Here is a 15,142-nt window from a genome sequence, read left to right as displayed (position 1 = left end):
GTGCTTACAATCTAAATATCTAAAAGAGAACCTTTGGGCTGTGTGTTTTTCGGGCAAGAATATAGACTATTATTATTAGTGCTTACCTTATGAATGTTTCTGTGCGTGTGTTCATTTTTCTAATGGGTTTACCAATATAACATGAGGATGTGCTGTAATCAGTTTCATCATAAAAGGAAGCGATAGCTTCAAGAATTGAGATTAAACAGCAAATGTTTCCACAGCCATAGGAAAGTAAACCATTTCTGATGCAACACCTCTGCACAGTTCCCTATCAATAACTACAGAAAAAGCAGATTGTTTCATGTGATTTAGTCTTCATACAGTCATTTCTACAGGCTTTTTCTACCGATAATTCTATTCATCATTGATTGAAAGGGGTGACTTAGTCATCCAATCTTGCCGAAATGTGATTGAATTAGCCTAAGAATTCCAATTTCATCAGTTTCATAAAAATTGCTTTTAATCGTTGCATTTAGCCTTCCAGGACCTGATATAGCAGACGCTCAAAAGGATGACCAGTCAGAACTCTCAAATCCCATAACCAGCTATGGAGAATGTTTTCATTTAAAATAAAATAAAAATGATGTCCTTTAATCAATGTTAATATTAATCAATAAAAACAGCAATTGAGCCTCCTTAGGATCTGATAAGATTAAGATCTATTTAAAATGATTTCTTCTGTATTGTTCACAATTAAAGGTGTTTTCATCAATACATCATAAGATTATAATGGATTAATTGAAACTGAAAATCCACAACGTTTACAATGTTTACTGAGTTCTCAAAATTTGAAACATCTTGAAATATCTTATATCGAATCTTATATCCAGTTGCCAGAGAGACAGCATTTAAAACAGTGGTCTGAACCCCGATTTTTTACATCATAAATGGATTTTAAAAACATAGGGCAATTTAGCAGAAGTTTAAACATGTAATTCTGTAAAACTGTATAATTTTAGTAAAAGAGAACTGCCAACAGAATATAAATTTAGTTCACTATTACAGTATATGGTCACCTAAAATAGCAGCCAGAATGCAGGCTGACTGTGTAGTTATGCTTTTTTTTATATTTATAGTACAGGTATGATCCATTTTTTTGAAAACCCATTATACAGAAAGCTCCAAATTACAGGAAGGTCATCTCCCATAGACTCAATTTTATCCAAACAATCCAAATTTTTTAAAAATGATTTCCTTTTTCTCTGTAATAATAAAACAGTAGCTTGTACTTGATCTAAACTAAGAATTAATCCTTATTGGGGGCAAAACCAACCTATTGGATTTATTTAGGGGCCGATTCATCAAGGGTCGAATATCGAGGGTTAATTAACCCTCGATATTCGACTAGGTATTGAAATCCTTCGACTTCGAATATCGAAGTCGAAGGATTTAGCGCAAATTCTGCGATCGTACGATCGAAGGATTATTCCTTCGATCGAACGATTAAATCCTTCGAATCGAACGATTCAAAGGATTTGAATCCAACGATCGAAGGAATATCCTTCGATCAAAAAAACTTAGGCAAGCCTATGGGGACCTTCCCCATAGGCTAACATTGACTTCGGTAGCTTTTATCTGCCGAACTAGGGGGTCGAAGTTTTTTTTAAAGAGACAGTACTTCGACTATCGAATGGTCGAATAGTCGAGCGATTTTTACTTCGAATCCTTCGATTCGAAGTCGTAGTCGTAGTCGAAGGTCGAACTAGCCCATTCGATGGTCTAAGTAGCCCAAAAAACACTTCGAAATTCGAAGTTTTTTTACTTTGAATCCTTCACTCGAGCTTGATGAATCAGCCCCTTAATGTTTAAATGATTTTTTTTAGTAGACAAAGTATGGAAGTCCCAAACATTCTGGATAACAGGTCCCATACCTTTACTTATTTCTCTACTGAAGCTCAAAAAGTGAAGTTAGAGATCGCCACAGTCCTCTAGAGTGAAATTCCGCCACTCTCCATTCATTTCTATGGGATTTTGAAGGGCGTATTTATCAAAGGAAGAACTTTTCACTTTACCCATTGATAAGTACTCATTTAATAATCCCATAGAAATGAATGGAGAGTGGCGGAATTTCGCTCTAGAGGACAGTGACGATCTCTAACTTCACTTTTTGATAAATATACAACTTAGAGATAACTGGTTGGTAGAGGAGGTGACCTTTGCAACGTTCACAAAAATGAAACTACATAAAGCCTAAATGAAATTTAAATAGAATTGATAAGGAGTATGGCACATATACCATTTCTTTGCCAGTGTGATTTAGATTAGGGGGCAGATTTATCAAGGGTCGAATATTGAATTTAAAATACTTCGACATTCGACCATTGAATTGGTGTGCTACGATAGTTGAAGGCTGTTTTCGATCGAATACGGCCGCTTTCGATAGAAGTAAAAATCGTTCGATCGATTGATTCCACGCTTCGATGCAAAGGTTTGCAAGTAGCGAATAGTCAAAGATGATCGAAGGTGGCCTTTGCCCCAATTTTAGTCGAATCGATCGATTTGAAGTTTTCATGCCCCACTTCCTTTATGCCATTTTTTTCAAACTGGAAGTCCTCTGGAGGCCATTTTAGGTGCATTTTCGGCCTTAATGCGCACTTGATATTTGGATGAGCCAGGTGGAGGAGGCTGCCAAACTTCTGGAGAAAAAATGGAAAGAAGGAGTGAGGAGGAGGAAGGAGAATGTTGTTTCAGCCCTGATGAGGTGCCCAGGGTGGCTACATCCCACACTACGGTGGATGTAAGTCACCACAGGAGGGGGAGAGAGGGGGACAGGGGCTGGAGTGTCAGAGGTAGGGGTTCCTGGGCTGAAGGAGAGGAGACCATGTCAGGTGGAGGGTCCCATAGAGGGGGAGAGGAGAGGACTGGGAGTGGCAGGAGTAGGAGCTCCCCCAGGGCATGCCACGTGTCCCCCACAACATCGGGGACAAGTGGCAGGTCTGGCACCTCATCAAGGGCTGGAACTAGCACCACCAGGAGGAGACATGATACCAAGGAGGATGAGGGAGGTCTGTGAAGGTTTGGAAGGCTGATACCGTACCGCAGACTGGAGAAGTAAGTACATTTTAATACAAAACTTTCTTACTGCTTTTATCCACATTATTATCATTTGCCCAAATAGCTCATTTCCCCTTTAGCATTTCGCTTCTTTGCTTAAATATTGCTCCAATTTGCCATTAGAGCATTTTATGTTTCCAGGATTGTTGTTTTGTAGTAGTTAGTGCAGCTGTAACATTGCCAAAAAGGCAAACATTTATTAACCATTTCCTCACTAGAGCAGAAATGTTTAAAAAGTGAATTAAAGGGGTGGTTGACCTTGAAGGTTTTTTTTATATTTTTTAAGTATGTTATGTTATCATTTTAGACTATCATATCATGATATTCCAGTCTCCTATTTCTGTGAATGCATGGTTGCTTTGGTACTTTACATCCTAGCAACCACATTTTTGAGATTGTCTACTGTAGAGCTGATGAAAAAAAAAATCTAAAAGTCAAAACATAATACTTTGCACCATTGGAAAACATTACATAGAGGTTAACAACCCCTTTAACTTCAGTGTGTAAAAGTGAAGTGTGAAGCAACACATGTAGAGCCTACAGCAGCTGTATTGTCATCCATTACATTCTCTGCTGCTCACATAATTGCAAACAGTGCCTTTGTGTCATGTATTTAAGTTTTCAACCTTAGCATCTCCCTTGCAGTGCCCTGATACACTCCACTTGGACTTTACCATCTCCCTTCCTGGCCCATTACATTTGAGTTAATATTTTAAAGGACGACTTAAATATTTCTGAAACATGTTGTAGGTCTGTCCATCAGCCTAATAAACAAGTACAATTGTAGCAGCTTATGATTGTCAATTTAAATACCTTTTTTTTTTTTTTTTACATTTCTTAACAATTGCAGCACCACCACGGACAGTGACCAGGACCTTGATCCTCAGCAGCCCCAGGAAGAGGGTGAGGCAGCAGAAAGCCCTAGAGTCCCACAAGCTCAAGGTACAGACATGTTTGTGTTTGTGGCCAATGTAGTTGCTTCCTCAAATTGTTTGCAACATTACTAATGTCCTATTTCACATTACAGAACACCGAGCTCCCCGGCGCGCCCAGTCACCAGACGTGATAACTGCGGTGCCCCCAGACTTAAGCGCAATGTTTCTACCTATTAACCCCTTCCTTTATTTGTCTGTGTGTGTCACAAACATGCAAAGCACATTTATTGAGTCCCTTATGCAGCCTACTTTTTTTTTGTGAGACTAGTGCCTCTTCAATGTTAATGAGAAGCAGTAGGTTGTTAAAGCCAGATTTTGTATAGATTTTTGTCATTTCCCTATGGGACCAAAGTGTAAATTAGATCAGATTCTTCTGCTGCTCTGCCTCTGCAGCTCTCCCTTCTGATTCCTGTACCCCTGTCTTTCTGACTGGCAGCCTCAAATCACCATACAGCGCTACTGCTACATACCTCCCAACTGTCCCTTTTTCGGAATGACAGTCCCTCTTTTGACAGCTCAACCTGCAGTCCCTCATTTGTACTGGAAAGTCCCTCTTTTCTCTGCACTGAACAGCCAGAAAAAGAAACTATGGGGCAAATTCACTAAGGCGCGAAGCGCCGAACGATAGCGTTTGGCATTTTCGCTACTGCGCAAATTCACTAACGAACGCTGGCGCTGTTTCGCTAGTGTTACTTCGCACCCTTACGGCTGGCGAATTTTCGCTAGCGACGTAACTACGCAAATTCACTAACTTGCGCAGTGTAGTGAACGCTACCTTTTACGCTAGACTTCCTTCGCCACCTCAGACCTGGCGAAGCGCAATAGAGTAGATAGGGATTGTTTAAAAAAAAGTCAACATTTTTTCTAAGTCCCAAAAAACGCTGGCGTGTTTTCTACATGATGGCTGATAGGCTGAAAATAATTTTTTGGGGCTCCCCTTCCTCCCCCCTACATTTCCTGACTCATGGCAACTTACCTAGACAGTGGGCACATGTATAGGGCAAAATAAAATTTTTATTTGCAGATTTGAAGGTTTTCTAGGCATTTGTAGTGCAGATACGTGTTCCTCCATTGAAATTTGAATTTTGTGCCGTATGCAAATTAGCCTTCGCTAGCGCAACTTCGCTTTATATAGCGAAACAACGCTAGCGCAACTCCGCAACCTTACGCTACCCCGGAGCGCAACTTCGGATTTTAGTGAATTTGCGAAGCGCTGGCGAAACTACGCCTGGCGAAGTGCGGCGAAGTGCGGCGAAGTTGCGCCTGGCGCAACTTTGCATCTTAGTGAATTTGCCCCAAAGTTTCTCACTTAATTTGCTTTTAGTAGAGAGCCCAGAACAGCTAACAGGTGCAAATAAGATACTTTGTAACAATTTTGGGACACAAAAACACAGTTTAGATAAGGAGAAATATTTTCAAACTTTCATAACCTGCCAAATTTTGTAAAACGAACATGGTAATTAGGGGGTGTGGCCACAGAAAGGGGTGTGGTCAATAAATTGCTGCGCTACGTGCGGGAAAAAAAATTTTGTCCCTCTTTTTACTTCCAAAATGTTGGGAGGTATGCTGCTATTTCACTCTCCCTCAGCCCCGCTTTAAAATCCTGCTGATGTCTTTGTGCCTGCCCCTGACTGTTGGCTCTGCTCAGCGTACATTCTCTCTCACATGCTGACTCTAAACTTTTCTTTTTCCTTTTGCATGGTCCCCCTTGCTCCCTTGCTCCCCCTCCCTCCCAGCCACCCACCGTCTCAAGTTTTACTCCGGCTCCTCATGCCTCATTCTAGCACACCCAGCACCAATTTAACTTCTAATATTAGCTTTGTGAGCTTCGTTTCCCACCTTTGTTTTGTTATGGGTTATGCACATGTGCAATAAATGTATCTATATTGTAGCATGGTTGGGAAAATCATAGATGGAAAGTATATCCCTCCCAGAATCCTCTATGAAGCAGTGCAGAGTGATGTGAAATGAGGTTTTGAGAGAGAGAGAGAGAGAGAGAGAGAGAGAGAGAGAGAGAGAGAGAGAGAGAGAGAGAGAGAGAGAGAGAGAGAGAGAAAGGAGAGCTACTGGAGGGATGTGTTAAAAAGATTGCATAGTAACTGCATGTTACCTGTGTTTAAAGCATAAGGACTTTTATTGCTGGGCACAAGTTTCCAGAAATAGACAAGTTATCTGGTAGCAAGGACTGGCTACCAGATACTGCCTTAAGTGTTTGGGGAGCGGCTGCTTCCAGGAGAAAAGCACAAGGAATCTCCAAAGGACTGTGAGTTAACAGTTAATTTTGTTTGCTGGACTTATATTGCCCAAGTGGGAGACTGTGGGACCTTTGGGAAAAGGATATTTTCATTTATCAGTACAGCTGGACTATTTTTGTTTACTGCCTTCCCAAAGGGTATGAACTGCAGGGCCGGAACTAAGGGTAGGCAGAAGAGGCAGGTGCCTAGGGCGCAAATGTGGAGGGGCGCCAGGCACCGTACCTCTTTTGCCACCTTACCCCTAGTTCAGACGCTTCTTTCCCAGCCTGTGAGATCAATCGTCACCTCCTGGACGTGTGCGCTCCTCTGCGCATGCAGAGGTGCTTGACTTGTGCGCTTCAGCTCCCTAGTGCACACGCGCCTGTGCGTGCTCGTACTTCAGAAGGGGCGATGTAGTCGACCAGGTTGCCTTGGGTGCCTGTCTGACTTGGCCTGGCACTGATGAACTGTTATGTTGGTGTTTAAGCTGATGTGTTAAATAAATGCACACGTGAGATCAGCTGGAAACCTGTGTACTGTCTACTATCTGTGTGAAAGGAGCTGCTGCTAAGAGCGATCCCCCCACAATATTTCGATTACATTTTTGTTGTAGGTCATGCTGCGGGTGCTGCTGCTCCTGATGTGGGTGCTGCTGCTCCTGCTGCCGCTGGGCGACCACCACAGGAAGAACAACGGCGACTGGGTGAGAGACGTGGGGACTTTATGGGGCTTCTGAGGATGTTGGGTCACCAGCACCGCCGCCAGGATCTCTGGATACAAAGATGGTTGTCACTCATGCATGGCACCTTGCGTGACATCCATCTAAGCATCCAGGACCTGGTGGCAGCCCAGCCTCACCGACCAGAGGGCTCTGCTGCTGCTCCCCCTCCACCCCCTGCATCTCCTCAAAAGCGCAGAGGAAGGGGGCGTGGAAGGGGACAAGGTCCTGTCCGAGGTGACAAGCGCAAACGTTCCCTAGCTCCAGTCTGTATAACTTCTCCAACTGACACTGGCCTCTTTGCCCATTTTATCCTGGCAAAGAACTTCGCCCAATTCCCGCTTCCAGTGTGACTTTGTCCGTTACCCAGCAATAGGACTGACTTCCAAACAACACATCCCATTGTTTAGACAATGCTGCATTCTCGTCACTGAGGGGTGCCATTTTAAGATCTATTGGCAAACCTTTCCAATAACACCTGGAAACACTCAAAACGTCAAAGTGCATTTGCTCTAACATATTTGTCTATTTATGGTGTTATCAGCACCAAGGTGTGCCATGTCTACCATCCATTGGCACCCTTTCCAATAAGATCTGGAAAAGCACTTACAAGCATCAAAGTGCATTTGCTCTAACATATTTCTATAGTAATGCTGCAGTGTTTGACAAAACATTCACTTGGACCCAAAATGTTACATGTAAGGGTCAAAGAATTGAAATACTATACTTTTGATTGTGTATTTTTCACTAATGCAGTGTTACTTCAAACGTAACATATGCTACCTCTGGCCTACTTTGGCTACCCAGCACTCTTAATAGGTGCCAACGCCTACTACCTCCTCCTCCTCCTCCACCTGTGGTCATTAAATAGCAAGTCCAAGGTGTATGATATGCCTTAAAGGCACAAATCCTTGGTTGTTACTTTGCATTGTTGGGTGTCCACCACTCTACCTGGCCAGCACTAATCTCATATTGTTGATACATTTTAAACTGGCCAAATTGTCATATATTGACAAGTGTCATTTGTAGATCATATTGATTGTTATTGTTTTGGACACATTTTTGGATACTGTTTAATGTAAAGTTGGCTATGATGAATACAGGGGTGCATTATCAATGTCATGCAAGAAATGCTTTGTAAAGCTTTTGCCTTTAGTGGTCTTTAGGGGCTGCTATATTTTAAAATATATGTTGAGACTAAATTCCTCGTGTGCCTTCCAGCTAAGGTACATATTTAATGGTTTAAAATAACTATTGTGTGTTCCAAACACAAACAAACTTTATACAGATATAGATTGTCTTTTTATTGTTGTTCAACTGTTTTGGATTTTGACAAAGATTGTGTCAGTTAAAAACAGTGTGTGTGTGTTTGTTTTTAGTGATGGGCAAATTTATTAGCCAGGCGCAAATTTGCGCGATTCGCTGCCAGTGAATAAATTTGCGAAACGCCCGCGAAAATTCGCCGGCGTCAAAAATGAGACGCCGGCGCCGTTTTGCGAATTTTTCGACGTTTTGCGAATTTCGCGGGAAATTCACGAATGTTCCGGTGAATCGAAACGGCGCTAATTTGTTTTTTCTTTTTTGCCAAGGCGCTTGTCAAAAATAATATTAACATGGGTAATGTCATTTCAAACATGCAGAGCACATCCTTCATTTTTCAGAGTATATACCAAACCCCCTTTATAGCATAGTTAACACTTCGTTCCAAGTAAGAAAACAGAAGAAGTCATACCTGTGGATCAAACAAGAAGAATCCATTAACACAAATCAAACTAATTTTAAGTAGCCACACAAAAGCCTGTCTTTGCTAAACTAACACTGCCACTTACTGATAATATGTTTTCTGAAGGTGACTCCCCTCAGGTTCAAATGAGCAAAACAGCCGTCAGTTCATCACATCTGTCGCAGGCGTTGAGTCCAATTTAGTGGGTCAGAAAAACTTTTGCACATGGAGAGGCTGCAGAGTCACACAAATAAAATGGTAAGTTGTTAACAATATCTTTTTAGATTCCCAGAGTAATTGCTAAATACCTGAATAACGGAGTTAGAGGCGTGGCCAATCAGTCAGTGTCCATGTCTGTATCCTCTGTGGGCAAGTACCAAGAAAATAAAGTAGAGTTTGACACACGTGAAGTATAACCATAACACAGTAGGAGGCCAGAAAGCTGAAATGACAAGTAGAGATAATGGTTTAGCTTGAATATGTGTGTACACATGTTAAATGTGTTTCTCATCCCATCACATCATTCAGCAGGCAAACATATTAAGGGCAAACAACTGACCTAGGAATGAGTGGGTTTCAGACATTATTGAGTTGATCTAGATCATTAGATTGATTACTAAACCTCGCATACAATGGGGGAATTCATATTTTTAAGGGCTCTTACAGACGAGCTGCGCTCCCCTGCATTCCGTTTTTATGCGTTCAGCCGCAGGGGAGCGCAGGAGTAGACGCATTCAGTTGTTTTCATTGGGGTTGTACTTGCATAGGCGCATGTAGGTGCTGAACGCAGTAAAAATACAGCATGTTGCATCTCAACCTGCGTCCAGCACCTACATGCGCCTGTGTGAGTACAGCCCCATTGAAAACAACTGAATGTGTCTACTCCTGCGCTCCCCTGCGGCTGAACGCATAAAAACAGAACGCAGGGGAGCGCAGATTCAAACGGTCATCTGTAAGAGGCCTAAAGGCTAAGCAAATTACCAGATTTCCAGTGGAATAACATGGTTTGAAAGGTAACTGACAAGATTGCAAACAATCATAAAAAATGAATTTAGGAATAATGGCCCAAAAAAATATGTGCCGCTATTTGGCCCTTGAGAACTCTTGACAGTACAAATTAACTATTTGTGTGGTTTGTTCAACTTACAACTAAATGTGGGCATGGATAGGGGACAAGGATCCAGAACTCTGCGATTCATACCGTCCTATTTCGCTCATCAACTCAGATGCGAAGGTCTTCGCAAAAATATTGGCGACCAGGCTGATGAAAGTCATTACCTCCATTGTCCACCCGAATCAATCCGAATTTATGCCCGGGAAATCCACTGCCACTAACCTTAGGAGAGTATTCACCCACATACAGACTATTCATGACAATAGCGTTTCAAGGATCATGGTTTCGCTCGACGCAGCCAAGGCCTTTGACTCTGTCGAGTGGCCCTTCCTGTGGGAAACACTCAAGAAATTTGGCTTCGGCCCACGTTTTGTATCCCTGATTCGGCTGTTATATCAGAAACCTTCGGCCCAGATAAAAATAGGAAATCTGCTCTCCCCACTCTTTCCCCTTTCGCGTGGCACTAGGCAGGGTTGTCCACTCTCCCCCCTCCTCTTCGCTATTGCCATAGAACCACTAGCCCTACTTATACGACAGAATGAGAACATACACGGTTATAGGACTGGTCCCCTAGAGGATAAGCTGGCCTTGTACGCGGATGACTTTCTCCTGTTCCTAGCGGATCCGCAGGCCTCTCTTTTAACAGCTTTACTGACACTTCAGAAGTTTGGGGTCTACTCAGGTCTTGTCATTAACAATGATAAATCGGTCATTCTGCCACTGGACACAATTCCTGATCCACCTAGTACTACTCAAGGCCTTCAGTGGGTGTCCAAATTTAAGTACCTTGGGATACTCATCACGTCTGATTCATCCATGTATATCGCTGACAATATACAGCCTGTGCTTAGCCAGTTCAAGAGTGCTATGGGGGTTTGGGCTACTCTGCCTTTGACTCTGTGGGGCAGAGTGAATTTATTTAAGATGATCTATCTCCCTAAATTCTTGTACAAGCTTCATAACTCCCCAATCTGGATCCCCAAATCTATCTTTCAAAGGATCAACTCAATCCTTATACCCTTTCTATGGGCCAATAAGGTCCCGCGTTTCTCATGGATAATGCTCACCGCTCCAATTTCTAAAGGCGGTCTGGCACTTCCAAATTTACACCTCTATTTTCTGGCTAGCCAAATGTATTATATGCACAGCTGGATACACATGGATGAAACGGATACGGGCACTGTACTTCTGGCCCTTCAGCTAGGCCCATGGGAGGCATTGAGACATCTCCCTTATAGGAAACTGTGTGACTATGCAGCCTGTCCAACGACAATCACTACCCCGTTTAGGGCATGGACCCTCGCATGTCGTATAACCGGTCACCCCTCACTTGTTCAGTCCCCATTTACACCGCTCTGGGGTAATTCTCATCTCCCTCACTTTAGGACACTACAGGATGTCCAATATTGGCCTGGATTGGGGGTTCGGACACTAGACGATCTCCTTGTTGACAATATGTTTCCATCCTTTGCGCAACTACAAGATAAAATTGGGATACAATTTTATAGGTTCTTGCAGCTGCGCCATGCTTTTCATGCACAATTTGGCTCGCTCCCCATCGAATACTCCTCCCCGTCAGTTGCAACAGTGCTCCATAATCCACAAACGGGCAAGCTCACGTCACGTCTTTATAGCTCTTTGATGGACTCTGTCCCTCCCCCCTTTGATAGAGCCAAACGAAAATGGTTGCTAACTATTCCCCACCTTGGTGATGAGCAGTGGGATGATGCTGTTGATGGTTTGTATCGAGATCTTATCTCGATCAGGGATAGGATGATCCAGTTTAAATTGATACATCAGTTGTATTGCTCCCCATTAAAATTGCAGAGAATGGGGGTGAGGTTGGATTCCGTCTGTCCTAAATGTCAAGGGCTTGATGCCTCCTTTTTACACCTCATCTGGGAATGCCCCTTAATCCATGAGTTCTGGAAGGGTGTGCTACGCTACCTTGTCGATAATATTGCCTTTCCGAATGTCTGTAGCCCTGAGCTATGCCTATTGGGCCTAGTAGACGACCTTCTCCCGCTAAACAGGTCTAGAACGCTTGCTAAAACTTTACTCTTCTATGCAAAGAAAATAATTGTTATAAACTGGATGGGACATACTGTACCAACTGTGGATCACTGGGTCAACCTGGTTAATAAGATACTCCCTTCTGTTCGACTTACATATGAAGCCCGAGGTTCCTCTGGGAAGTTTGACGCAATATGGTCCCCCTGGCTAGACATTCATAATATTGAGGATGTGGGCAATTAAACTACTGTTTCAGCTACAGGTTTAGTTCCATCTTCTACTCCAGTTCTCCTTGGGTCTGTGGCAGTGATGTTGGACCACTAACCCTCACTGTATTATGGAATGGAATGTATGTTAATTTGTGTGTCTTGTACAATGGTGCATACTGCTGTCTTGTATTTTCTTTTCTCTCTTCTATCTTTTCTTTTCCTTTTGCCTTTATTGTTTGTATTGAAAATGATAAATAAAAACTTTTAAATGTGGGCACGGATGAGCCTTTCACACACTCTTCTTCCCTCTGGTTGGTTGTCCCTTTGTCTACCAACATACCCCTCAATCTCAGGTTCCAGGTCATCATCAATGTCTGCTGGTAATCCATGCTGCCTTGCCACATTATGCAGCATGGCACAGACAGTGATGATGTCTGAAACCTTCTGGGGGGAATAAAGCAGAGCTTCCCCAGTGACTGAGAGGCATCGGAAGTGCGATTTGAGCACCCCAAAGAGGCGCTCGATGACATTGCACTTCTTCTGATGGGCACGATTGTACCTACGTTGGGCAGGTGTTTGGGCAAACCTCACAGGGGTCATCAACCAAGGCAGAAGCCCATATCCTGCGTCTCCTAAAAATTTAAAACAAAAATATATTTAGTAATTACATGTAAAGGTTGTGTGTATGCTAAAGTACTTGAGGACATTCATCAGTCTGGCTTGCTCAGACTTCTGGGATGTAGTAGTCTTTTATTTTCTCTTTAAGGGCTGATTCCAGTTGTCAGTTGTGTTGACTATTCCAGTGCTGTAGTTATGTCCATTGTGTAGTAGTAAAATCTTTACAAACAGATCTACACACAAATTCTTTGCTGTTGGGGTGCTTACCTTACCCCTTTTGTTAGGCAACCAACATTGGTGGCACAATAAAAGAGATAATCCCCCCCCAAATGCAAAGAATTGTGTGTGTGCAGATCTGTTAAACAGAATCAGATGCCAATAATTAAAATCCCTGACAAAGTTAGCTGATTGAAGTAAACTACAGGTCCCAAGATAGTGCATCTATTGTAGCCAGACTGCAAATAAGGAAACATTTCTAGAAAATACAAACATATCACCTTTAAAAGAATATTTGAAGTGTCTTTGTATTAAATTGAAAATAGAACTTACCCATAAGTCAGCCATCCGGCATTTCTCCTCAGGTGAAGAAGCCATGGAGAGCTGACTGATGCAGGATAGTGGCATCATGGACACTTCCAGGAAAGCCAGATCTCACACTCATGATGCGCATGTTGGAATCACACACCACCTGCACATTGATGGAATGGGAGCGCTTACGATTTCGGTAGCGCTCCTGTTGATGGCGAGTTGGTGTGAGCGCAACATGAGTGCAATCAATAGCTCCTAGGCAATTTGGAAATTGGCCAATTAGGAAAAACTACTGTTTCAATCTTATCCACTCTGCCTGCGTTGAGGGGAAGGAAATGAGCCTTCGCAAGTGCAGCTGTTAGTGCCCTCAGCACTTGTGCTAGTATCCTGCTAACGGTGGTCTGGCTCATTCCAATGAGGCATGAAGAGACCTGCTGGAAACTGCCAGTGCCCAGGAAATGCAAAACGGCAAGCAGCTTGCACATCCCAGGCACTGCCTGAGACCGTGCCATCACAGGTTCAATGGCCTCACTGATGAGACCATAAACTTGCACTATGGCGGCATGACTCAAGCGGTACATCCTCACAACCTCATCATCAGACAGCTCGTCAAAAGAAAGTACAGGTCTCCTGAAGTGACGAGGCTGCCTGATCCTAGCACGGACAAGCTGTTCTTGCTCCTCAGCCTGCTCTTGGGCCTCAAAAATTGCAGCTGCCAAAATGTCCATTTTGAAATAATTAAAAGACAAATGGCATCGGGTGGGGGTTTTTATGAGTAAGCCAGTGTTTCTCAGCATTCCATGGAGCTTTTAAACACTTAACCATTTAGTGAAGCGTAAGGATAGATAGGGCCAATTAATACTTGAAGTGATGTTGAAAAAAATATATAAATAAAAACTAATGTTGGACTTTTGAAAGCAGTGTTACTTAAAATTCAAGGTTATGTTCTGATAGATGCCAAAAAAACCCATATGTTTCTGGTGTCAGTATTTCTTTGTAATTCTTTGTAATTCACCAAAACCTCTAGTGCAGCCAGAACTAAAGAAGCAGTGTATAAAGTGATCCCTAGGTGTCACTATACACCCACAACAGTGGAGAGCACCAGCGAAGACAATCAAATAGTCAAATTCGTGCCTGATGAATAAATTCGCCCATCACTATAACAATAAATTTGTAGCCGTACATTTCATTTGTTTTAACATTGGGTCAGTGACCTCCATTTAAAAGCTGGAACGAGTCAGAAGAAAGAGGCAAACAATTCAAAAACTATAAAAAAAAAGAAAAAAATGAAGTCCAATTGAAAACTTTCTTAGAATTAGCCATTCTATAACATACTAAAGAGTTAACATAAAGGTGAACCACCCCTTTAAGTGGGCATATGTAATTAACTGAGGACACAGGGAAGCAATGGGGGTGAGGGCAAGGGTTTAAATATAAAAAGTAAGAACAATCTTCAGGATGTTTTCAAAGTTATAGTGAAAGTGAGTAGTTTCTGTTAAATACATCACTTTTATTGCCAAGTTTAATGCACTGTAAAATGTTTCAAGGTTGTAAATGGCCTAGGAGCAGTGGCGTAAAGGGGCCTGGCCCACAGCGATTCCTACGCCTGGCAGTCCCTGGTATGGGTTACGGGTATGGGACCAGTTATCCAGAATGCTCGAGACCTGGGGTTTTCCCATATAAGGAATCTTTCCAATATGGATATTCATAGTAGTCTCCTAGAAAACCATGAAATAAACCAAAATGGCAGGTTTTGCTTATAGTAACGATTGATTATATATGAGCTTGGTTCAAATACAAGGTACTGTTTAATTTTAAAAATGTTGGATTATTTGTATAAAATGGGGTCTATTTTGGAGCTTTCTGGATAACGGGTTTCCAGATAATGGATCCCATACCGGTATTTAAAAATTCTCTGCTACAACCCATTGCTACTCTGCCTTTTTATACAATTCAGCTTTATAACTTCAAAGCGTACAACACAAGTTTGGAG

Source organism: Xenopus laevis, chromosome 5L, assembly GCF_017654675.1.
Source record: "Xenopus laevis strain J_2021 chromosome 5L, Xenopus_laevis_v10.1, whole genome shotgun sequence".
In the NCBI taxonomy this organism is placed as follows: domain Eukaryota; kingdom Metazoa; phylum Chordata; class Amphibia; order Anura; family Pipidae; genus Xenopus; species Xenopus laevis.
This window is presented reverse-complemented; position numbering follows the sequence as displayed.